Genomic DNA, 26,522 nt, shown 5'->3' with positions numbered 1-26,522 from the left:
TTTCTTGAGAACAACTGAAGTGTCAGTTTCGTTTAATTATACGCGAGGGAAGAGCTGGAACAGGAAGCCATAGCTTTGTGGGCCTACACAGGTGAACAAAACAAAGTCGTGACACAGCATGGACACATTCCGACCCGCAGACTTAGAATGATTGTAAACATTTGATATTTTTCGATCCTAAAAAGCTCCTGCTGTAGAATTAGATGCAGTTATCAACGCGTGACCATGACACCTTTACACTTCGGTGGAAGATATACTAAATTCATGGCGAACGAGAGCCGCACATTGTGACGTCAGAATGTCACCAAATTGATTCGGTTTTTGTCGTTTTTTCTCGGAAAGGTGCAACTTTAAAGCCTTATAACTTCTAAACTAATTGGAATTTTGCAAAAACGAAGACTTTGCCATAATACACTCACCAGATGCCAACTTTTCAGTCACTAAAAAAATTTGTTTTGGCTAGAGAGGCCCTTTAATATTCCATAATAGTATCAATAAAAGAGGCCTAAAATGACGGAAATTACCAATTTCCCGTACTTGTGACTTGCGTATATGGTGACGTCATCAATACTTTGACACATTATAGTTTTTAACTGGTTAATTTTAGGATATATGTTTCTAAGCATTTTTTGTTCAATTCTTTATAATCTTCCGATTGATGTTGTTTGTTTTCAAATTTGACGATTTTCTTTTTTTCCTGACCGTTAAAATTGATCACGTGACAGCTAGGGAGAAATTTTTTTGGACACTCTCAAATTTCAAGGTATTAGTCCAAGGAAGTGGAAGCAAGTGAAAAATCTCCGGTTACTCTCTCCGCCAGTTTGTTAGGAAAAATTTCCTGGAAAAATTCCCTGTCTATAACTCTCAATGACTGTATCTACCATACTTTATTCATAGACTTTTGTCATTATTGTTTCTATTATTGACAGTTTGTTATAATGGCAGGATTACCACTTATAATTTTTTACTGTGGTATCATATACGGGCTCCTTAAGCCAAGGGTGACCCCTCTGACCCCCCCCCCCCTCCTCAGTACTGTTCACTTTTATCGCATATAGCAGACCTGAAAGAATGGTCCATGGGTGGTAGTGCAACCGAGCCCTTATAAACAACTAACACAATAAGATGACTCTGAAGTAGTGAGAGGGGAGGCATTCCTGAATTATGACGTAGTTTGTTGAGTTTTAAGTATGTATTGTTCGATAATTTTTAATTACAATGTAATATTGATAGTGTGTTGCGAATGCAGAACTATACAACATGGATAAATATATTAACTGCGAAATCAATTTGAAAATTATGGGTAATAAATGCTAATTGATGGTATTTGAAATTTTAATTGTAATTTTTCTTTGTCTTCTCGCTTCTTCGAATTGTTGCCCCCTTTTACCGGTCATTTAGACCTTGCAAAGATCCGTAGATAGAGCGCCTTCCCGTAGTATGAGTGCCCGCCTGTATGTGTTGACCCTTGGGCAGTCGAACACGAACAACCGGACTCGTGCTCGAACTATATATCAACATTATTATCTGGAGGGCAAATGAGATTTGCATATCATTGAAATCCTTCGTGAAAAGCGAGGAACGCAGTATTAGCTCCTGACCTGGCTGTTTGGTGGATGTAGCAGCTCCACGTGCATATCTTAAAAACATTAGGACGTTAAGGTGAGTTGAATATTTTTGGGACATATAAAACAAAATAGATAAGAATAACATGCCGGTATTTTCTTTCTAAGCTGAATTTTCGCGTCTACAGAGAACGTCCACCTTATTTTATTGTTTCTGGTCTCCCTCATTGCTCCAAGGGAAGTTCAGTGATGAAACGTAAGGATGAACATCCGCAGGTTTCGAAGGCATCGTACAAATATTTAATATTGAAAACAATGCTAAACTGTAGGGGCAGATTACCTATTTTCAATTTATAGCTCGAAGTCCTACGCATCGAAATGTAGCTTACATCACATATTCATAGGTAATTCAATTATGTAACTAGAACTGTTAATAAGAAACAAGAGATTGCCGCAAACGTACTCGTTTATTATTTCCACATATACCATACCACACTAACTTTCCCGGCCTCTAAACGACGGACTGGAATAATTGTACGCGTGAATTTAATGTTTTTTTGTCTTTCAAACACATATTTCTCTCTATACAGATAATTGTTTTCCAAATAGGCAGTGATAAATGTTAGGAAGCGGACATGTTCTTTTCCTCTCTTCTGTGTATCTTTTGCGTGGCCCTGTTTCTTACGAAATGGACGGAGAAAAAGGATCCGGTTAATCCATTTACTTCATAGCTACTGAGTTGACCAAAAGATTAAGAACACTTTCATAATTGTTACAGTTTACGGAGCTGTCTACCAACAAAGCGTGACATTTTCTGTTGAACTTTGCCAACAATGAATCCATACGGTTAAGTCCTTATCTAATGAGATCGCTGTGAGTTGTCAGATTTAAAATTATCATTCGAACTTAAATTGAAAGGACCTCGTCGGTTTGAGACCTTGAGAGGCTCATTTACCCTCAAAAACACACTTAATAAAAAGTATTGATTAAAAGACCTCTGATATCTACTTGTCATATTTGTTGGGAAGACGAACCAGCATTTGTCTGAAGGTCGGTTGGCTTTTCAAAATTTAGCATTATGCCCAGTTAAAGTCAATGTTATCGTTTTCACGTTGATTGATATATAATATAGTAGGAGTACTCGCGGGACCTATGGGAATACGCCAATCTCGAATAAAATGAGGAAGGAAATTTAGAGAAACGGGAGGCACGCGAAGATTGAAAATGAAACTTTGGTCTAAATTATGCAACTATGATAAATAATAAGTTTGATTAATTGCTGTAAAGAGCCATAAAATGCGAATTTTTCCTTCGCTCAAATGCGCATGCCCATATGATGCACTTTCGTCTCCCAAACAAATATGGTGCAGGGTTAAGGCCTAGGGCTTTTGTATGGAGAAAATCATCCCAGCTTCCAGATTGTGAACCACGAAGTGAAATTTTGCCCTCCTATAGAATTCTTTTTTTCGTCTTGCGTTTATATGGCAAACATTTCAGCCCGATTGAGTGAGATCCCACTGCCTGAGAGGTGATTTTGATTTTTGGGTCACTTGGGAAGGATGATTTTTTCCATATAAACACTGGAAGGTGGGATAAAGCTGGAAGGTGGCATCAGATTTTATCCCAACTGCCAGCACTTAGGCTGGAAGGCTGGATGATTTTCTCCATTTACGGCTGGAAGGTGGGATAGAATCTGCATGTGAGCATTAAATGATTTAATCCCACCTGCCAGGTTATGGACTGAAATGTGGGATAAATTTGGTCATACAAACCAGTTGTGATACAAGAGGGGGCGGGGGGGGGGGCTACAGCGCCCCGTCGGAGCTACTTAGCCCACCCGTCGGATAATAAACGAAGAAAATCTATTATTTTGTCGAAGCAAGATTTTGCTAACGTTTGTGAAGATTTTAAGAAAAAGAAGGAGTAACGGTTACGATTGCAAAAATCCCAACTAAGCATAAATGTACTCCCAACTCCCAAGTAATTCACACACCATATCGGGAAACTTAACCCTCTCTTTCGGCATACCAAACGGCAATCGGACTGTCAATATAAGAAAAAATTTTCAATATCACTGGGACAAAATTTCAAAAGATAAGAAACTAAAACAAGTATGGAAGCAGCCCCCTATACTAGCATTAAATAGACATAAAAACATTGGAGATCCCACACTTTGGGAAACATTGGTGACACAACATCCCCCCCCTCCCCCCCCCCCCTCAGATTCGGCAGATTCTGCATTTTTGGTGTTTTATAGTCGATGGTATATTTGATTGTTTTTATTTTAATTTCGATTTGATTCTCGTCACTCATTGGTACGTTAATATTCTAATTGTTAAATGGCAAACTGAAGCCAATGAGAACCAAACTCCACATTACAATGTTTCAGGGCTGGGTGCGCGAATAATGAGATTTCGATTTGATTCTCGTCACTCATTGGTACGTTAATATTCTAATTGTTAAATGGCAAACTGAAGCCAATGAGAACCAAACTCCACATTACAATGTTTCAGGGCTGGGTGCGCGAATAATGAGATTTCGATTTGATTCTCGTCACTCATTGGTACGTTAATATTCTAATTGTTAAATGGCAAACTGAAGCCAATGAGAACCAAACTCCACATTACAATGTTTTAGGGTTGGGTGCGCGAATAATGAGATTTCGATTTGATTCATTGGTACGTTAATATTCTAATTGTTAAATGGCAAACTGAAGCCAATGAGAACCAAACTCCACATTACAATGTTTTAGGGTTGGGTGCGCGAATAATGAGAATAGCGTTTCGCCTGTGGATAGCTATTAATTCTAAGAGTAAGGTTGTATTGCAAAGGTAGAAAAATTGCTCCAACGAGACATTTTCCAGCAAGCTGGAATCATCAAAGTTCGAAAATTTACTCACCTTCTGCGGCAACCATGGTGCCGCCTCAGGTAGTAACTTTCATGTACGTGTTTATTGCGACACCAGCATCTGCAAGCATCATCCACAGACTTACCCTACCTAGGTAAAATTGGTCCCCTACTCTGTTTAATAATTAAATGACGTCTTTTTTATACCCCGAAAGGTTTAAGGCGTTGAGAATTTTGAAAATCACGGGAAAAGATCTACAAAAAACTTTCTTACTATGTCTTTTTCTTTAGGGACATTTTGTCAAAAAAGCGAGTGCCCCACAAAAATTAATATCCCCGCTCTTAAGACAGATTTTCGTAGCGATAGAGTAGGACCGTGATCTACTTTCTGCGAATCGAATTTTTTCGCTGCGAAATCTGAGAACATTACACCACGCATGGTCACATTAGCAAAAATTCGATTCGCGCGAAAGAATTCGCCTAGTGGAAATCGGCCTTACAGAGCTGCTCTTTCTTGTTTGTTGAATTCATGTTCTGTCATAATCTCAATGTTTGTGCGTCTGGGATTCCATGTTTTCTCTCCGATTGCCTAACCCCCCTATCGGAAGGCCAAGCCCCTCTGTCGGAGAATTTCTAGCGCCACCACTGATATAAACAGGGCAGGGCGACTAAGGAATTCTCGCAGGTAAAAACATATAGAAGCAAACACCGAAATTTCTTCTTGCTTGCCTTTACTTCACTTGCGTTAATCATTGTATATGGCCGTGGTCTGTTCATGAGAGTGTTAATCTTTGCATGGATTTCCGGTCTATGCAAGAGTGGAGTTGAACGTCCAAGGTATAGAATTTTACCACATCATACAAACACCTTCATATTTAAGACTTTTGGCCACCTCGATTTTATAGTTTCATTTCATAGGAAGATCCTGATATGAAGTTGTGGTCTTATTAAAGCAAAAACATCAAGGCCCTGTCCACACTACAGAAACTAACCCAGGTTCGCCAAGGTAACGCCAGGGTTCGGGTTATATTTAACCTAGGGCGAACCCTATTTTTTCCACACATGATTTTCATGTTTTGTAATGTGGACGCAAAGTCGGGGTGAACCCAGGTTAGCTAATGCTACAGATGTGTAGTTAAACTACAACAACAAAACAACGACAACAAAACAAATATTCAACAAACACGATCAAGATGGGAGTTGCCGAAGTCACAGTTTATTGTATTTAGTCTAAAATGTTTTTCCTGGCAATCAGTGGCGGTTTTAAGGGGGGTCCAGGGGGGCCATAGCCCCAGGCCCCTTGCTAATGACAGCCAAAAGGGGCCCCACACCTAACACAAAGATGGAAATTTTAAAGGACAAGGGCCCGCATATTTTTTTGCCCCCGGCCCCACAACCCCTAAAACCGCCACGCAATAGCCTTTCTCTTTCTCTTTTCTGCTCTATAGCCACATTTTTGATCACACTGGTAACATGAGCAGAAGGCATTTTTCCCTACTCACTGTAAAGGGGCATTTTTTTAAAAGCGATTTTTCTTTCTTTGAATTAATCATCCCATCCACCACACTCACCTGTATGTTACGTTTGTGGTATTAAGCAGAAATGATCACAACCTAAAATTACGTTTTTAAGGAGCTGACTTCCCAACCTCCAGTTGATCTTTTGGCACTATATCAAATATTGGCAGAAATATCAAAGCACACAAATCGGCTTCAGAATACCACAACCGTCTTTAACAGGACACAGAAAAATCACATGGCTTTAAAATAATATTTGGAACATGAACAACACACATTTATGTGCACTCTATCTTTATAAGAACCAGTCAGTAAATTTAAGATTCAGGCTGATTGTTCTTAATTTTTTCGAATATCTGAGACTGGATTGTTCTTAATTTGTTCTTAAATCAAGAGGGTGTAAACAGTTCGATTGCTAGATGCTAGATCTTTCGCTGTAAGGAGGTGTTCAGGCCTCATTTGCCAACAAAATGAGTGAGACAACATTCATTTACCGAGAAGTTTGAATATTCACCGAAAAGCACCCACACATGGCTGGAAATCCTCGTTTTTGAGATAAAACTTTGTTCAAAACTGCATTTTACAGTAGCTCATCTTAGGCTTGTTCTTAATTTGTTCTTAACTTTTGACCAGTTTTGTGGCTCGTGTTCTTAAAAATTGTTCTTATTAAAAGTGTAGTGCACCGTGTCTTCTGATAAGGCCAGTTTACGTGATGTGTTTTTCCTTGCGTCTGATAGTAAGTCAATGTTACATGAATTTTTGACTCGCCGGTCATTTTCATACCAAAATTAACCTCGCACAAATCATAGCACTAGCGCAGGCTGTAGTTTGCTTCCAAGTTGCGCAGGGGGGGGGGGGGTATTGATTTAAATTGAAATTTTAGGAAAAAATAAAAAGGCTTGGATATTCCGCTCTTCCTAGAGAATATGCTTCATAGTGAATGATCAGTGCCATCGGAACGAAATTCATTTGGGGGGGGGGGCTGCCCATTGCTTTCCGTCTCATTTAGTTCACTGTTATAAAGGAAACGTACTACAGTTTGACAATTATTGGGGGGGGGGGCCGGTTCCGACGGGCCTGATGATAGTATAGCATTTACACGATACCGGTGCTTTTACACGATACCGGATTCATTTCACATCGGATTCACTGCACCGTATCGGATTGGTTTTATACCAGATAGGGCTCCTGTTTACATGACAGTAGTTACTCCGCACTGCGGGATGCAGTCTTTTGTTTCGGGGCCTCTGCGTTGGTATTTGAGTCGCGCCAAAAAATTGCCTGCCACGTGAGCACTGAAACATAAAAATGGCGGGAGCAGAGAAGAAAGTTAAGGGATAAATTTTTCCTGGTCCGAGCAAAAAATTTAGCTGTTGCTAGAGACCGTGAGATCGCAGGCAGCGAGTTCTCAATTCGAGGGGAAAGAATAAAAAAGTGTGAAGTCTTCTTAAAGATAAGGAATATCTTGAAAAAAGATCCATGAGGTGGCTACTTATCTGGAAAAATGTGTGCAAGACCAATCACTGTAGTAAAGAAAAATTTCTCTTTATCAGCATCTATCTTGTTTTCTTAATAATGAAACCACAATTTGTCGAAAAACGCGCTAAACGTGGGGTTGATTGTCACAAGGATTGTGACTGAGGTTGCGGAGCAAGTTGATATCGGATTCGAGCGTTCACACGAGCACTTTACCCAATCCGATACATATCGGCGCTACTGGATCTGTTAGAAAGAGAGTTATGTATCTTTTTAACATCATTACAGCCTAGGTCTTCCTATGCTCACAAATTCGGCCCAATGTGTTTGCCCTTGGTTTTCAAAACAAATAACAATCGAGGCAATCTCTTCTATCAATCCATTTGGGCTGTTTTTCTAAAGGCAGACATGATGCCACAGCTGATTGCAAAATGCATTTAACGTGGGCCTGCTTCTTGATCTTAATCAACTGGCAATGATGGTGAATTCAGAATCTGTTTGTTTACGATGAAAACAAAACTCTTTTCGCTTATCTATTACGAGTGGGACATTACACTTATCATTGAAAATCGATATTCCTATTAAAGCCAATTTTCCCCATGGTTTCCTTTAAGAGAGTCAAGTACTCACGAGTGACAATATAAAGGGACAGTAAAACAATGTGGCATTTTCTTTCAGTGTTCGAGTCATGTTTATATTGAAGATACTGAATTTGGCGATGACTGTTTGAATGTATCTGTTTCTAATGTTAAGAGATGATTCCATAAATTTTCACAATCTTTAAATCGTCTATTTGAAATTTAAGACTATAATTTGTTGAACTTTAGATTTTGCTATCATGGATAATATGGTCATTTTGAATAAATTGGATTTCGGATTCCGGACTCCGTGTCAATGATTCCGTATTTGGTATTTTGGATTCCATATTCCGGGTTTCGTGTTTTAAAGGTAGCCATTCTATTCCCTAACCTTCCTTCGCAAACAGCCAGTTTCACACGTCATACATTTAAATATTATAAAAAATCGAGATGAAAACAAAATGAGCGTATAGTTTAGTAGAATCCGCTTCAGGATTTTTAAATGGCCAAATATTGAAGATGGAGTATTAACGTGACACGTGTTTAATCTCAAGACGGGCACTTCATATCTATTAAGGAGACATGTTTCCAGAGTTTCCCTGTCGAAGGAACTCCCGGTCCCCCTGTTGTATTTCCGAAGGTATCGGAGGCGTCTGTTTAAATAAAGATTAAGGTAAAAGGGGGGCTACATTAAAAACTAAGGAAAATGTAAGAAGATCGTTTGTAGGTTGAATTCAAGGTTGGTTATTCATTTCAATTTTCATGGTAAAAACAAGATGCACATTAAGGTCTTCTTACATTTCCTCTTCCTGTAGCTCATATTCATATTTCAAAGTTATGTCACTCTCCCCTTTCCTCGCCTGTGGTTTGCTGTGGCATCATTAACAGGGCCCATGCATCCCTACAGAACAGTTAAATGTTTTAGGCGAGTGCAAGAAAATGACCGCAGGAAATCATTTTGTAATTTGTTTAATCTACAGGGGCGTGTTTGCCAGATTTTCTGCTTACTTCGTTCGGGGAATTTTCTGCTAAAACTGGAATTTAGCTTTTTCTCCAGGGGTTTCAATTCATAGCACACACAAACAGAGAAAACGGAAAAAAAGTGTATATTCTACTCTAAAGCATTAAATAGACCCTGTTTTGAAGCGCTTTCTTACAGTTGAATCTAAAGAACTCGTTTTCTTTTAGTGTGTGTGCAGTGCAACTAAGAAAACTATCTTTTACGTTTTCGCTTAAGTTAGAGTAACTACCACTGATAATTATGTATGAAGCCGTTGCTAAAATTTCAGATAACTGGTTTTGCCGCATAAGAAAATTATCAAGCGTTAAAGAGTGTTCCTCCGACAAAATTTGCTGTAATCAAGCCTAAAGTCCCTTCTAGAAGCATTGCGTCAGTCTTCATTCTCCATAGTTTAGTGTTCAGAACATTGACTGAGCTGAGGTATTAGCAGTTGACATAGGGATTGAATTTCATGCCACTTGCGATAAAGTTTTTCATCAAATGGGAGGAATGCGATGACATCATACTACCACTCAGGCACCAGGTTGCCATAGCTTGTATGACTTCATGTACGTTAGCTGACTATGATCTAGAACCGACCGATGACCCGGTTGCTTTTTTATAGTGTCATTTATCAGTTAGTAATTAATAGCGCTGCATAGATCCTTCGGACGACAATTCAAAAATTAATCTTAACAAAAGATGTATTCAGCTTTTTAGATGTCTATTCAGGGATGAAAAATTTAAGATTACGCAATTTTCTCGTGAAACGAGGCTTTTGGCTCCCCTTAACAGACCATAATTCAGTTATAAACATTTATGCGCAAGAAATATGCTTAATTAACTTTAAGACTTTATCTTATTTCCATTTAAACTTTTTTTTGTTGATTACTTTCATTCTCTCGAATTGACCGAAAGCACTTGGTCCCATGAGTTTCGTTCTCGAGTGATCCCCCTCAAGTGATTGCCCATTTCTCCGCCTGGTCTATAACGTTCAATAAAGTCTATCAGCAGCAAGTCCCACTTTTGGTCTGAGCTTGACGTAAAGCCTCAAATTATAGGATTAGAATTAAACCGCTGTCCCCGTAGATGATATGATATTTGCCTGCTGCTGACCATTAAATGACAAGGTCGTGCATTCTACTGAAGATAAAAACTCTGAAATCATTTAAAGGAACAACGTTATAAAACATGAAGTCATTGAAGCAGTGCTAAGATTACCATGAAACAAAATGGGTCGATCTCTTCTTATTCACAAGCCAAAAAAATGTGTAGCGAGAAACTAATGGAAGAGATTATATCAAAAATTCATATCCCCATTACGTATGCCTGGAACCTTCATACAAGTACAACAGAAAGAAACTGGACTCAACAATTATTCATGACACTATTTTATGACCAACTCTGCGGTGGCAGGAACAAATTTCATTCAAACTTCATTCATGTTTCTTGCAATACTTGTCTTTATCTCTTGGCTATCAATATTATTTAATTAAACCAGAGAAGTATCTTCTTATCCAACGCAATAAAAGGAGTATGCCACTGCCTTTCCTAAATTTGAATTCCAATTATTTAGAATTTTATGCTGGTCGACAATGGCGTACCCAGAGCTGCAGCAGTAGGGGTGGTGGGCTGGTTGTCGGGTGCATAGGGCCCAGAATTTTTTTGACCACGCCTTTTGAACACTCACAGCTGCTGGGAAACGCCCTTTTCATTTACACGCTGCTGATCGATTTAAACATTTTCACTTTTGCCAATATCAATTCTTGATTTTCTTGTTATCTGCAGAAACTGAACAGACAAGACGTCTTTTGTTTTTCACTTAAATCTACTGATGATCAACAAACGTTGATTTTTTAAAAGATTTTTGGTTTTGTGGGCGGTCACCAACAAGCCATGATCAGAAGATTCCAATCAATTAAGAACACCTGCTTCCTTGGGGTCAGTGAATCATAGATGCTGAATTAGAAGTGCAACATAATTAATCTCAAATTCCAAAGGTTAACTTTACCTTTCTCCGAAATTCTGAATGAGAAATGAAATCTTGTATTTCTTTAAATACAAATTTTAAGATTACGGTATATCACATTTATTTTCAATATCTTTTCGAAGAACCATAGCTATGAGACATCATATCAACATGAAAAGGTATTGAAAAACCTGTTTTGGCTGATGAGTTTCGTATAAAAATGAGCAATCATGGAACGACAAAAACTCAATTATCATGCGAGTCATGAACGAAACTCTCCAAGCCCTATGAATAGTACATATTTGCTATTGTGAGTTTGTATCAATCAATTATGTAGATAAAATAGTTTTTGGCGTTTAAGCAGTTCGAGACATTGATACTTCTATTCAAATACAATCACGGGGATTGTGAACGGTCAATTTAAAGACTTCGAAGCTGACTATCGCGGATTACTTAATACAACAGCAGCTATTCTATAAGTTTATCAAAATATCAATTTTTCAAAACAATTTACATTATCTTTCAGCACATTTTGCACCCAATTTTATCTAGCTGCGAAGGATGAAATGTTCGATGCGTTTGACCAATTGATCCAACATTTCACCCAATAATTCATTTTCTAGGCATGCGCATGATTCAAACTTCTTTATTGTCATTTGAGCCGATGTGAATCCAGATTGATTTGTGAGCAACTTTTTCAAAGTTATCGAGTGAAAAATGAAAAGCAAAAGCAAAGTGCAGAATGAAATAATCTAACAGTTAATAGCTGGGGAAAGGGTGTCGGATTAGGATGAACGTAGCACAGACGTGGAGAGTCACAGCAGTGATGGCGATCTAGATTTAGGCGTAGTCCTAACGGGAAGCATTACGTTTCAATGTGTTGTTTTCGATATCAGCTAACAGCTATCATTATTCTCTTTTGTTTTACGCGCCTTTTCATCATCTGTGAATCAGTGCTGCAAACATGTCGCTGCGCAGGCGATGCACGGTATTGGAAATGTTGGAGAAATGTTGGGCAAATGTTGGATGCGTTGACCACCCGCTCAAAAATATCAACAAATTTTCTAATTTTTTGGGAGTAAATGTTCGATGAAAGGTTGGATGCGTTTGACTTGGGCTTAAGCAGTTATAAAAACTTCAGGCCCACTATTTTCATTTATTTTGGTTATCATAAATTTGAAGAAGTCAACTTGCGGTTTCCTATAATTGAGTTGTTCATATGAGCTATTCTAATGTATACTTGAATTTCCGAGATCCTATTTCCTTTGTTAAATTGTCCGATTAAATCGTAGTTTCCTTACTTTATAAAAAAATTCCATAGCAAAATTCAGAACCTGCATGTTAGGACAAATAAAATCAATTACGAATATTTTTGGCTTAGATATCTAAAGCTATCCGGAAGGGAACTGATCTATTAACCTTAAAACCAAAATTACTTGCCAATATCCGAAATGCTAATTCAATTTCTAATTAATTGACATGCCTTGTTGTTTTAAATTATCTGCTAAATTTTATCCTATCCACCTTAAGGCCCAGTTTACTTGAACTTTGTTCAAAGGCTGGAACTGGACCTTTTCTATCACTGATACTTCGCCCATACGTCGTAGTTTTATTTGATTTCTTCAAAAACATCTACGCTTTTTTGCTGCTGCAACAAGTAAATAGAATTCTGCCATGATAGATTAAGGAGAAAGTACCATAGATATTTTTGTATCCACTCTCGGAGGGTATTTCATATTTTTTCATTTGCAAAAGAATATGCCTGCATTTTCCCATCAAATAAATTGACAATCTATATAATCTTTAAAGATATTTATGACAAATGAAGCATAATTAACCAAAATAACCTGCATGCTTTTCTTATATCTGGCTAATTAATTTAAATCTCAAAAAACAAAAGCAAAAAAGAATTAAAGCGTTAGAAAAATTCAAACTTCAGTCCTGGGTAAATGAGGTTTAATAAAACGACATCCCATTCGGGAAAAAGTACAAGGGCAAATATTATTTACAGTTCTCTGTATCCGATCTTTATTTATCGGAATATCTACTTTGCACTTAATGAGAGAGTTTTCCAAGGCTGCAAAGCGATTGTTATTCTTTCATTTTTATCTCTTTTAAATAAAGTCCAAATCACTTTCAGTTTACAGTACATTTACCTACTCAAATAAGTTTTGAGATTCCGTTGGATCAACAAAAGCTAAACATCAAACAGTGGCATAGCGTCTGGGTATTCAAGATATTCAGTGGATACTCTAAGATTTCTAACAAAAAATATTAATATGACGTAAAATTGTAATAACTAAAAAATGCTTTGGGCTATTGATTCTGGTTGAATTCATTGCCTTCGATATGCTACATTTTGTACAAGCACAAAATATCACGAAATTAATGGGGACAATAACTCTGGGAAGCATAGAGAAGCTGGGAGATCTTTAAAGCCAATTTCGAAGATTTAGCTACTTCATGTTGAATGGAGATCGGTCATGAATACGCAGTGAATACCCTAGACGGTACTTTAACCAATCACAATGCTCCTTTCCATGAATAATATTTGCCGTTAATCAGCTAAAACAATGGTCCTGTACGCTGAGAAATAACGTAAATCCTCGAATTGCCCCCCCCCCCCTCGAATAAGCCCCCATTGCTACCGTAAATTCTCAAATTGGACCCCTCAATTTGACGATTTTTGCCATCTGAGGCTGCCTATGGCGTTTTATTGAATTACCACAACAAATTCATACTTTTTGTAGTAATTATATAATTACTCATAAAGAAATTTATATTAAAATAAACGAGGTATTTTAATAATGTCTTCTTAATGTCTACAATAATTTTATAAGCCCCCCCCCCCTTGAATAACCCCCATTCAAAAATATCAAAAATAAATATGCTCCCAGGGGGCTAACTCGAAGATTCACGGTATGCAGCGTACAGCCATAGAATCAAAGTTGGTTCAAAATAGTCTCGCTTTAAGATCAATGCTACAGCTAATGGACGTCGGAGCGGTTGGAGTGATGGAGCTTCATCGAATTCATGTCCGTATTACTGTTTCTGAATCATTCACAAGATATCAAAGCTTCCCTCAATGCCATCAAAAATCATTATGGGGAAACTACCCTGCTGCATATAAAATACAACAGATGGTGATTTATATTCTCAAACATAATTATATTGTCATCACACTCTCTTATTATCAGAACAATTTTAAAAGAACACGAGCTTCAAAATTGGTCAAAAGTTGAGAACAAATTAAGAACAAGCTGAGGCTGAGCTACCGTAAAATATAACTTTGTTTGAACAATGTTTCATCTGAAAAACGAAGAGTTTTTTGCCATCTTGAGATGCTTTGTCAGTGAATATTCAAACATGGCGGCAAATGAAGATTTCCTCACGCACTTTGTTTGCCGTTGCTAAAACGAGAAACAAGTGGAACAACCCAGTAACAAGCGGAACTTCCCAGGAACAAGTGGAAATGCGAATTAATTGTTTAGTAAATAACACGTGGGGGTGTTTATAATCCAATATAATCCAATCCAACTCTCTGAAGCTCGTGTGGGTTAGCACGTGCACTATTAAGAGGCCGTCAAACGCTTTTGTTATGTAATTTTTTGGTAGTCTGCAACCATTTTCCCTCCTTTTCACACAATCGTACATTTTTCGAATTTTCAGTGTCCGAGTTATTTCGAAATTTAAATGTGCGAGATTTTTCGAATTTGTAGTGTCCGAGTTTTTTCGAATTTGCATTGTCCGAGTTTTTTTCAAAAACTGTAGTGTCTGATTTTTTTCAAATTTGTAGTGTCCGAGATTGGTTCCGACGCGAAAAATTTTTTTGAAATCAAGCATTCTAGAATGGCTAAAAATGCATCTCCCGTTCTAAAATTAACAAATTACTATACCGCTCAGAATAGACAGTTCGACGATGCTCAGAAAAACATTGATTTTTGATTTTTAGAAAATATTTGGGAGGGGAGGATTCATGTGTTTGGGGAAATAACGAAAGGGTGACCTTTGGTTCAGAGTGCACGTCGATGTTAATAACAAAAAGGTACTGTAGTGATTGCCAGGGTGCATTCCATGTACTTAGGCCCGAAGATCTTCGGCGTACACTAAGGTTTTTTTGGCGTTCCAAGTGCAAACTAATAGAAAACATTTTTGGCATACGTAAAATTTTCGTTAGTCTGCGTGCTAAACATGAAGCCACAAATGTTGATTGGGTCATGGCAACGTAACGTGCTTACTAGATTGTAGAATCACACGTTTTATTAGATTGTTCACAGCAAGTTACAGCGAAGTGTTCTACCCGTGTACAATCAATTTTGATGTTCCTGGCCAAATATTACAAGCAAACAATTTTGGCGCCCCCTTTTCTCCATTTGCGCCCATATTCAGGGGACCATGGCCCCCCTTGGCCCCACTGTCACAACGCCTCTTTTCCAATCAACATTCTTGTGACACAGTTTACAAGATCGCTTCGTGGTCTCCTCAGGGGCGGTTCAAGACATTCACAACATTCGCACTGGCGAATGTCAGATTTCCACATGCCTCTTGTGTTTGTCTGTTAATATATTTTAGCATTATAACTATTATTGTACTAGAAATGATCAGATAATAAAAAAATTTCCATGTCATAGTCTGGAGGGATATAAGAAATAAAAGTTTTGTTGCCTGCCATAGTTGCTGAGATGTCACCTTGTTGTTTACTTTTTGGTTTCATTCCGTTCATTTTTGGTTTCATTTTTTGTTTCAAACGAGGTTTCATTGCCTCGTTTTCGTGATTTAGAGATAATATATTCTAGAAGGAGCTCCCCGTTCTACGCATAAATTCACATAGCACCAATAAGATTTGATGCGAATATCGAATGTAATTATAATACATTAGGCATGCGTGCGCAAACGATGTAGTACTGAAAAATGTACGCCAAAATTTGTGTATGTGGGAAATTTACATGAGAATGTATATGTATATGAAGTAAATGTATATGAGAATCAGAGTTACAAAGTACAAGTGTCTTGATCATTCTACGTCTCTCTCTGCTCGAATCCACAAACGTAACACAAATATGAAATGATTTTTTATTTGAATCAGCGATGTTCAAACTCATAAAGATGTTCAAAGTTTGTCGAAGATTTGGATAGATGGCATTATGATTTAGTGACTTAAAATTATTAGACCGTGATTTCTCGGACACTACAATTTCGAAGAATTGTAAATTGAAAATTGAAAATTGAAAAATTGAAAATTACATTCAATTTTGAAAAAACTCGGATACTTCCATTTCGAAAAAACTGAGACACTACAATTTCGAAAAAAACTCAGACAAAGCAAATTCGAAAAATCTCACTACAAATTCGAAGAGCTCAGACACCATGGTTTGAAAATCAAGGCTATTGAAGGAGAACTGAAGCAACACTTTCAAAACTGATCACCAACAATAATGATTTCAACCACATGTCAATAATTCTGGACCCTAATGATATAAATCCCAATGTATGGTTTCCTTTTTAACCACCTTTTTTCCAATACGGCTTGCCATAGTTGATGGATCATCATCATCATCATCATCATCATTATCATCATTATCATCATTATCATCATCATCATCATCATCATTATCATCATCATCATTATCATTATCGTCAATTAAATTAACTAAAGTACAATTTAATACTTAAATAAGCTCTTTACATCTAAAAGACAAATTAGAGCTTTTAACGAAAAAAAGAAAAATTAATTAATTAACAGCAACAACAAGTCGCACTGCTCATACCCTATAAATTTAAGAACAAATAAAGAACAATTCAGCCTCAGATTTTCGAAAAAACAACCAACCTGAACTTCAATTTAATGTCTCTTCCTCAGATTTATTAACGTCAGACTTCAGGATGCCGCTATCGCTTCTTGACTACGCTAACAGTAAACTTATTTATGTAGATTGAAGTTCGAACAATCAAGTCTGTTGGGTGTACTTTGATTGAAACCTGGTTCCACAAACAAGTGAGTTATGCGTTTTAATGCTATTTCCATTTCGTCATCAATTTATTTTACCATGTAAAGACAAAAACAGCTTGGTCTGTCAAAAAACGAGGAAGAGCATATACCTGCCATAGGCTTTGGAAGGGTCGTTTCTTATTTACTTCTAATCTGTAATGTTATCCATATAGAGAAGGCTTAGACCTTTATTTATAACCAAAAAACTTTAAGATGAGCCAGAAAAAGAGACAATTCAATTAACTACTTGTTTCTCACTAGGATTGTACGAGTCACAGCAGACATTTTCTACTCTGTAGTCGCCTCAAGGATTTATTTATAGTTTTAGAAGTTTTCTTCGCCACATTCCCCTCAGATGTCTTTTACCTAGCATTTTTTACATCAGCTTCGAAGACTCGAAAGATAGGCCTAACTGGTTTTAATAACCGGATGCTTGGTTTACTTTCCACGGATTCGGTAATTTCCATGCATCAAAAGATTTTGGATACAACCTGAGTAAAAAGAATCCTGTTACAAAATATTAAAAACTAAAAAAGGATTCTTGCTCCAGAACAGTTTATAGAGGGTATCACCCTGCCTTGAAATTAAGAGGCAATAATACAAATTTTTCCAGGCAAATTCTTTCCGATGACCGTGGAACCACAGAATAGAAATGTGGCGGAACATTTCTATTCTGTAGCAGAACATATTACAGACTGGGGGGCTGATAAGGTTTTTTGGGGGGAATAAACATGCTGAAAATTAAAAGCTAGGCGATTGTATGGTTTTAAGTATATTTCTGAAGTTTTCCGGGCGCCAAGCCGCCTAAACCCACATTTCTACGGTCCCTGGTGATACTTTAAATTCTTACTAGATAACACCGTTATACAAAAACTTTAATTTTTATTGACTGAGTTTCGTGCAAGTAGTGTCACAAGTTACTAGCTTGTTGCAACGGCTTTTTTAAGGAGGGTCAGCTGGGAGGAGGGAGGGGGGGGGGCTGGTAAAGCCTTTGTTTACAGTATATATAGAGGAAGACCATATCCAATAGAGTTGTCAAGTGATGACGTCACAAAAATCTATTTTTAGAATTTTGGAAATTTTTTCCCATAACCTGAAAGAGCATCATAAATTTAAGAATTGTGAATTGGCTACGTTATGACCAGATGAGCACCAGTTTTGGCCCCTTAAACCCTCTGTAATTTTGGTCTCTTTATAACTTTATGAACTGAGCCAAAATAACAGTAATCCGTTAGGAAACTTCAAATCTTCTATTGGCCATAGCTCACCCGAATTTTGACAAGACTATCTGATTTTTCATATATCGGAGTATTTCATGGGGTTCTTCTATGTTGTATGGTCAAAATTCGAAAATTCTAAAAATAGTTTTTAGGACATCACACTTGAAAACTCTATTGTTTTAAACAATTGAAGGGCACCAAGGTTGGTGGAGCAATCGTCCCCTAGTTAGTATGCTAAAAGAGGCCTTGGTATGTTGTTCATTTTTCAATGCATTTTACGATTTTTACAGTTTACCGCACGAGTTAAGGAAACCAAACCGATTCTCAGTTTGACTCTCCTCGTCGTTTTTCTGTGGTTTCAGTTTCAATACTGTTAGCGGATTTCCGTATCTGGTGTCTGGTGGTCAGTTTTAACCTAAAGAAAGCCTTTGAGCATAGTTGAAAGTGAGGTTTTGTGACGAATTTGCAGTTTAGTGCTCCTAATCCTTGCAAGCATCTTGGATTTAATGATAATTTTGTTTAATGTGGAAGACCGTACATATTTTTGCGAAGGATTGACTGTTTTTTATCATTACATCCATTTTTAGTGTTTAAAGTGACTACCATGTGCTTTCAAGGCTACACGTGAACGAAAATACAATTAAAAATATAGTTAGCAAATGAGCTTGTAGTTGGGAAAAATCTGTCCATGTTTACATCGAAGTTCAATTTCTAACTTTATTGTATGAGTGTGATATTCTGCTTAAAAGGTATTGGCTCCTTCTCTTTCTTCAGCAGGCACCGCGGAACAGGGAGGCCGGGGGGCCTTAGTTTTTTGTTAAAAATGCAAGATATTAAAAAGTGAACCACCAGTAAAACCTCTTTCTATTCGGTTTTAGCCCCGCAATTTTTTAGACCCCCACTTTTTTAACGCTCCGCGGTGCCTGTTCAGTTCCATCAAAATATTAAAGACTTTTTAGCTCATCTGAAACAGATTTTTTGTATAATATCAAATGACTTAAACCCAGCAATAGAATATGCAATTGAGTAAATGGCGGGGAGAGGGTTGTTGCGGATCCCACTTCTGAAAAACAATGCCCTAGAGATTTTTCAGAATTATGAAGAAATTTGAAGGGTTAAGGGTACACAAATAGTTTCCTTTTTGACATCATGGAAGGTGCTTGCTGACAATCAATGCAACAAGAGTTTTATTCCATTCAATAGGAAATTGCTGATTTTTCCGGGAAAATAGAGAGCATTGCTATGCATATTTTTGCTTGTATGTTTGTATTTTTATTTTATTTATTTGAATGTTAAAGGCTATGTTTCCAAGCCTCCCTTCATTTCAGGAGTCGTGTACGCCAATGTTTCCCAAATATCCTCTCTTTGACCCAACAGTACCCTTGATGCAAGTTCCTTGGTGGAATTTTTATCTTCTCTTTAAATTTTTTCTTTGCTAGAGTTTTTTACAGCCAACTTTTTTATTTTATCTGAAGCTACTTTGAGACATAATCAAAGTGTATTTTCCTAGTTTGTTTCTTCCATTGTTTTGTTATTTCTTTTATCTTTTCTAAGTCTGCAAATTGTATTAATTATAATCACTCACACATAGTTTCTGAAGAAGAGCTTTTTTCCCTCTTTTTGATTTCTTACCTCGTCAGTTCCTTCTACCCTTCAATTTCTTTTTATATTTTATTTCAAGTTCAATCTTCGCTTGACACGTCTTGAGGATTCTCTCCTATTGTCCCAAGCCACTAAAATCGCTGCTCTTATTATTACATCTGAACCTGTGCTCCCACCTGAATTAGCCAAAGGTACCTCGGCTGATTAATGAACCTGTTTTGATTTTTTTGCTTTTTGTCATTTGTCATATTTTCTCCCCAGCACTCTTCTTTCTTATTTTATACGGCTGACCTCCAGTACCATTTTATCTTTCGGACATTTTTGTACATTGATATCCAACAATTTATCCAACATCTCTAAGCCACATTCTGTGTCTAAACATAACTTTGATTTTGTTGATGCTCCACATCCGTCTTTCATCGTGTCCTAACAGTATTTTGCAGAGACCCTCACATATTTTTTTCCTCGAATAAGAAAATATTACTCCTAATTTAATGTCACCATAGACATTTCTCCTAAAAGCGAATTTTTTAATCTTTCAGAACAAAAGTAACCCAATTGCTTCCTTTTAATATATAAATCCTATCTAAATCTTGTTGGTTTCTACATAGCCTTCATAGACATTTTTGTACATTGATATCCAACAATTTATCCAACATCTCTAAGCCACATTCTGTGTCTAAACATAACTTTGATTTTGTTGATGCTCCACATCCGTCTTTCATCGTGTCCTAACAGTATTTTGCAGAGACCCTCACATATTTTTTTCCTCGAATAAGAAAATATTACTCCTAATTTAATGTCACCATAGACATTTCTCCTAAAAGCGAATTTTTTAATCTTTCAGAACAAAAGTAACCCAATTGCTTCCTTTTAATATATAAATCCTATCTAAATCTTGTTGGTTTCTACATAGCCTTCGAGATTGTTTTAAATGCTAGTGACATTACCCTCAGCAAATAAAAAAGCCATGATAAATGTTAGGAAGTTGGCTTTCCTGAAAGTCTTACATTACATCTTGTCAACTTTTTCCTTAACACAAGAAATATTTATCTTTTCTCCTCATTCTTTGCAATTAATGAGACGTTGCCAAGATTTTGTTTCGTTCTTTAGGCAAAACAGAACTTTCCGTCACTTTTTTGGATCAAAGAGGGCTTTTAATTCCTGAAATATAATAGAAGCTTGAAAGAGTCTTGATCCCAAAAGCTGAAAATAAAATGTCTTTCCTCTGTTTTCCGCAGCCACCATTCTCTAGATCTGGTCTGGCGGTCATTGGATCAGGGGCATCACTTGCTGAGGAGGGGGGGGGGATGAGGGGCGTTATTGGGGATGGTTCACCCTCCTCAACAACGAAAGGAGGACCTTCTGGCAGGGCAAAACTGATTTTTGCAGTAAAAATATTCTCTCTCAATGGATCTCCTTTGTTGTTTTTCTTATATAACTGTAACAAGAAAGTAGGTTATGCTTAGAATTTGTCTCTTCCAAAAGTAAGATGAAACAGACTATCAGTGATACTGAAGAGGAATTGCCAGCGTGAGCTTTGGCTGGATAGAATAGATTTCTACATAGATTCTGATTTCCTTTCACTGTGGACTTCGGTGTTAGCACCGCTTGCTAGAAAACTAAGAAAAAATGGTGTAATCCCAACCGGGGGTTGCCACACAGCCTTGTGGCGGAGATATCTGGAATCAATGTTGTCGTTAAAGTAGAATTAATGTTGCTTTGGTGCCGAGGATGGCTTCGTGCTTGGAAGGGAACACAAAGTTGAGCAATCTCTGTGTCTGAAACAGGGGCGTCACTTGATGGGGGTATAGGGGGGTGGTTCACCCCCCCAAACACAAAAGTAGAACCTTTTCGCGGGGCGAAACGATCTGTTTTGTTGTTTTTCTTATGTAACTGTAGCAAGAAAGTAGGTTATGCTTTTAATTTGTTTACTCCAAAAGTAAAATGATACAGACTACCAGTGACACAAAGTAGAAATTGCAAGAGTGATCTTGGGCTGGATGGATTAGAAAGAATTAATTTTTATTTCCTTTCAAGTGTTACACCTATTTATATGGTTCACCCTTGGTTGATATTTGTGTCTTATTTAAAAACCATACACTAGAAAGATAAGCACCGCTTGCCAGAAAACTAAGACACTGTAAACAGGGCAATTTGGGTCAAAATTTGATGGAATAGTTTTGCATATTTGGGTCTAAATTTGCTCTGACTGTTACCAAAAGCGTGACTCTTAGAAGGGAGTCGACTATATACGGTTTTTATATCTATTTTTGTGGATGATATAGGGTGTATTGTGTTTGTTTGCCATATGAAGATCATGTCATCGATAAATATTCGATTACACGCTATCGGGGCATTGCTAAAGATATGTTGTAATGAATGTGTTCGCATAATTTGGGGCAAAGGGTTGCGGTACCTCAAGGGGGGTTAATAAAATTTACCATTATACTCTTCTTTATAAGAGCCAGTAAATTGAAGTTCAGGCTGAATTGTTCTTAATTTGTTCTTAAATTTATAGGGTAGGAGCAGCGCGATTGCTAGCTTTTTGCTCTAGGGAGGTGTCGAGACCTCATTTGCTAACAAAGTGCGTGGGAAAACCTTCATTTGCCGCCATGTCTGAACATTCACCGAAAAAGCACCCCAAGATGGCAAAAACTCCTCGTTTTTGAGTTCATTGTTCAAAGTTACATCTAACCATGCTTTAGGTTGAAATCAGCGCTTTGAATGGGCATAGATTTAAACATATCTTTGCCTGTTTAGGTTCAATGTGTGTCTGCAGCACTGGTAAAGAGGACAATGAGTATTTTCTCCTGCACTGCCCTCTATACAGCATGAAGCGCCAGGTTCTCTTTGACCAGCTCTCGGATATCGATGGATTCAATGTTGCCGATGTAAATATGAAAGACCTTTGTCATTTACTATTGTTTGGAGATCGGAATTTGGGTACAGTTACAAACAGAATTATACTAGAAGCAACAATTTCCTTCGTTAAGGCCTCGGCAAGGTTAAGTTCATTAATGTTCATTCGTTAATGCCGAAATACAGCAGCAGCACCCCTTTCTTTTCTTTCTCTAACTTTTATTTTTTCTTATTTTTTTTTTCTTAGATGATGTAACTTGTTGTTGAATTGTATGTGGCATTCATGGTGAGGACTCGGTGACCTTGTGTCTTTCCTCGCCATGAATGTCACAGCTTAATGTAATTGTAGTTTTAGTAGTTTTAGTAGTTTAAGTTGTTCTTAATTTATATATATATATATATATATATATATATATATATATATATATATATATATATATATATATATATATATATATATATATATATATATATATATATATATATATATATATATATATATATATATATATATATATATATGTAAAGTTACTTTTTACGGCTTGTTCTTAATTTGTTCTCAACTTTTGACCAATTTTTGAAGCTCGTGTTCTTTTAAAATTGTTCTGATAATAAGAGAGTGTGATGACAATAAAATTATGTTTGAGAATAAAAATCACCATCTGTTGTATTTTATATGCAGCAGGGTAGTTTCCCCATAATGTTTTTTGATGGCATTGAGGGAAGCTTTGATATCTTGTGAAATGCTAGTGTGTATATCGAAAGTGTGTTGAAAAAATGGGTGCATGCTCTTTGAATCCAGAATGGAGGGTTGCCGCACTCTTTAAACAACTTTCTCTTGCTCGTCTCCCCAAGGTTAAGCAAACACAACGGTGAACTTGTGGACACACTGACAGGGGCGAAAATACCGGGGGGGTGTGGGGGGGTGTGACACCCCCCCAATCCAAAAAAAAGTCGATTTCGCAGGGCAATCAAAGATTTCGCAGGGCGCCAAGAAGAGCTTTATTGCCACGCAGAAACGCCACCTCTGAAGTTCGTAAAGGGCCGTTTAGGAATTTTGAAATGGAAATATCGTATTTTTTATGAACCTCCCTTCCTGACATTGCATTTTAGAGAACGGTACAGGTATGTGAGGAAAAGCTCCGTTATTTGCAAAGCGAAAGCATTTCTTACCGAAAGTCATAGCCAATGGATGCAATGATCGATGCATAAGTTTACGAGGGCAAGATTGAGTCCATGCAAATTAATTTAAGTTGTAAATTATTTTCATGACAGGTACGGCGCCACTGGGGGGAATAGAGAGCTGAAAGCCCCCACTTTGGTCAAGAAAAGAATTTTCTATCATTTTATATATTACTTTTTAACAGTGCATGAACTAAAAAACATAATAAATCGTTGAGATACCAATTTTGTTTCATCTAATTGCTAACTTTTTTACGTATATTTTTATCATTTTTCTTTTATTTGCATTAATTCAGTAAATCATTTTCTGTATCATTGCAATGTTTTTATTTTGGATGTGTAAACATTTCTCGAGAGAAGGAACTGCACATTTCTGTTCAGGAAAAAAAATTCTCCACATCAAAGCAACATCTTCCTCTGTCATTCACAACTATGTGCAATCTGAAACGAAAGGTTGCCGTTTCTTTCCTTCCCCAACGTTTAATACTAGAGTTTTAGCATGATATTCCCCCTCCCTAGTTTTCCCAATAAACAATAATATTTTCAATAAACAATCAGTTCTTTTAGCACAATAGTATTTTGCTAAATTTTTGTCTGAAAGATGCTTTTTAGCCCTTTTACAAGGTATAATTTCAAAAATTTTCTTCACGTCAGACCCAACCATGGTGGGTCCTCCTACCTCACTAAACTTGATTCTTAGTCCCCCTGGGCTAAATTTCGTTGCCCTGTCTACATCATGTATCCCACCCCCCACACCCCCCATTAGCTGTTTATTAGCTAGTATTTTGCAAACCAACATTAGATGAAATGAATAAAAAAAAATTATGCTCACGTAGATATTTCATAGGCAATGAAGTTTCAAGTTTGTTTTTATTGCTTAGAAGTTTGTCCTTGGTAAAGACCAGTGTACACTGGTAAAGCTTTCACTAGTAACCTATAGACAAACCGTTGCTACGAGGTCTGCAGGGCACCACTTAGTTTTGCAGGGCAGAAACCCTTTTCACCCCCCCAAACCTATTGGCCAAGTTACGCCCCTGCACACTGAGCAAGGACCTTTGCGGGAAAAACTTACCTTGAGAAGTATTTCAGTGTTACGGGAACTGAGGGCCAGTTCCCAACATTTCCAACTTTTGCCAGGGCAAAATATGCAGCCACACCCTTCCCCCCAACAAAACGTATGAATTGACGCCCCTGGTCTGACAAACAAGGAATCTTAGATGATATTGGGTGAATACATCTACTAGAAATATGTGAGACAGCAATTTACAAATGTCCACTTCAAATTGTATGATTGCTTCCTTTGTGTCTTGTCGCAAGTAATGCAGAACCAAAGGTATACAGAAGAATGGGAGTCATTGACGTCAAGAATTTTCGTATTAATTTTATTAGTGTCTGTCTATACGTTCATTTTCAACGTTTTTGACATCGCCCAATTTCCTATTGGAAACCTTTAGGTCGTCATATTAAAAGTTTTTTATCTTCTTCCAGGAAACTTCTACAAACGAGGCTTCCTTATTTCCGGACCTCGTGGGTCTTTGGTTGAATCCACCATTCTGTCATACTCTTGTTGCGACACCACAAGTGAAGGTCATACAACTAGTGAGTTACATTTATTACTTTTCGTAAGTCTCTTTAAAAGACAAGGATTACCTGTATTTCCGTGAAATACAAACAAGCTCGTTTTCTGATTTCCATCTTTTGAACGTGTATACGTATTCTCAGAGCATCAGCTTGAATTAGATTTTTTTGAATTTCGTGGCTAAAAGGGTAAGTTTAGAGTTATTTCATAACACATTTAGGTTTTCAATTCTTTGTGTACTAAATAGATATGGCTCATGTTAGTGGTCTTATATATTGACCTAGTAGTCTTATAAATTGATGTCGGAGTCGTGATTGGATTAGATTTCTATAAAGACCCGTATTCTCAAACAAGTATTCGCCTTGGAACGTTCAAAATTCAGATAACGCAAATCAGTTGTCTGTTTAAACCTTCGCAATCTTCACGCAAACCTTCAGTTAAACCATCAATAGGAGGATCAACTGTCGTGGTTTCAAAGCAGATGGCTGAAAATATATTTATGTTTGCAGTTGATGCTAATCTTCGATAGTTGGCGTTTTTCTGTAGGTGAATTAGCAGAGTTCTGTTTGACAACTTTATAAGATCTAATCTTTTTGTTTAGTTCCTAAATGATGATCTGTTTAACTGAAAAGTATAACTTAAGAGCTAAAAGCTGCTTCCATTCGGAGGAATTGGAATGCAATCAACATCGAAATTTTCTTTTCATAACAAACTTCGCGAATGCAGTTTGGTCTTATTCAGGTAGAAGCAACTTTGTATCCATCATACTTTGTATCAACTCTGTAAATACTTTGAGAGTGTTAGATGTTGATAAAGCCATGAAAGTTATCTATCATTTATCTATCTAGTTATCTAAATTATCTTATTTAAATAGCAGCGTTATCCCTGAAAAAATAAGTAACTTAAATTTAAAATATTTTTAATTTTTTTCCATAACTTCTTCAACAATTTATTTAATAGCCCCTTTTTTGAATCTTATCTTACGTTTTTTCATTCTTCCCTTTTTATAGAAATTAGATATTACTCTCTCTTCGTCAAATTCAATGAAAGGGGGCAGAGGGAAAGTTGCCCTGAGGGCTGCCGCTACCAAGGTTTTCTTAGAAATGTGAAAGGTATAGTCAAACGTCAGTTTGAA

The 26,522-nt window shown here is 37.1% G+C and overlaps 1 protein-coding gene across 3 annotated transcripts in view; it reads left to right on the top strand.

Moving 5' to 3' along the window:
* The first annotated feature begins 1,525 nt into the window (after positions 1-1,525).
* Positions 1,526-26,522, top strand: part of LOC135696395 (uncharacterized) — a 145,362-nt gene continuing 120,365 nt past the window's right edge. The window contains exons 1-2 of one of the 3 annotated variants that reach the window (XM_089112298.1): positions 1,526-1,662; positions 25,297-25,407. The gene's annotated coding sequence lies outside the window, so the exon portion shown is untranslated. Of the gene's footprint in view, positions 1,663-16,930; positions 16,949-25,296; positions 25,408-25,454; positions 25,576-26,522 lie in introns of those variants that run through there. The other 2 variants (XM_089112299.1, XM_089112301.1) reach the window with 2 other exon arrangements.

This window comes from Rhopilema esculentum, chromosome 14, assembly GCF_057945365.1.
Source record: "Rhopilema esculentum isolate cy_ngs chromosome 14, ASM5794536v1, whole genome shotgun sequence".
Taxonomy (NCBI): domain Eukaryota; kingdom Metazoa; phylum Cnidaria; class Scyphozoa; order Rhizostomeae; family Rhizostomatidae; genus Rhopilema; species Rhopilema esculentum.
This window is presented reverse-complemented; position numbering and strand designations above follow the sequence as displayed.